The sequence below is a fragment of the Austrofundulus limnaeus genome, unplaced genomic scaffold (assembly GCF_001266775.1).
Source record: "Austrofundulus limnaeus strain Quisiro unplaced genomic scaffold, Austrofundulus_limnaeus-1.0 Scaffold279, whole genome shotgun sequence".
In the NCBI taxonomy this organism is placed as follows: domain Eukaryota; kingdom Metazoa; phylum Chordata; class Actinopteri; order Cyprinodontiformes; family Rivulidae; genus Austrofundulus; species Austrofundulus limnaeus.
In genome coordinates, this window is record NW_013952681.1 from 747,132 (window position 1) to 747,851 (window position 720).

The following is a 720-nucleotide window of genomic DNA, read 5'->3' on the forward strand; positions in this document are numbered from 1 at the left end:
TGCYTGGTGGTTGGTTCTGTTCTGTTTGTGGACTGTGATGGTCTGGTATCCTGTCCAGGTGTACCCTGTCTGAAACCAGATCTGAACAGGATCATATGGGTACAGAGAGCTGCTGAACACTGTGGTGATGCACTTTTCCACTTCGCCACTAGATGGTGSAGTTGTGTTGGTTTCTGCTGCTGATGCAGCTGACACAAGAACATCCATCCTTTCGTTTCCACTCAGGGTTGTAGCAGAGCTGCTTCCTGTCTCCAGCTGTCCATCACAGGGACACATGGAGACAAAACCTTAACGCACACTGAGGGATAACACTGACTTGATATGCATGTTGAAACTCACAACAAACAAACATGTAAAGTCCACAGAAAAGCCCCCGACCTTGAACCCAGGACGGTCTGAAACAGACATAAACACTGCACCTCCTACAGCAATYTTATAAAAATACTTTTGTGTTACAGAAGATGATTTTCTAATCCTTCACTTAAGTTGATTGTGTCGAGGAATCAAGGAAGTTTTATTGTCATTCGCAACACGTACATATGGTGGAATGAAATTTTGTACCCAAGGTTCCAGTCTATCCAGAAATATAGAAGAAAAATAAATAGACTCAAAAGATTACAAAAATCTGATGTAAAATGTGTGCAACAATGCCAAAATTACAAATACACTTGCATTGAATTTGCAGTTGAGTATTTTTTAAAGAGTAACTTACCCCAAAAT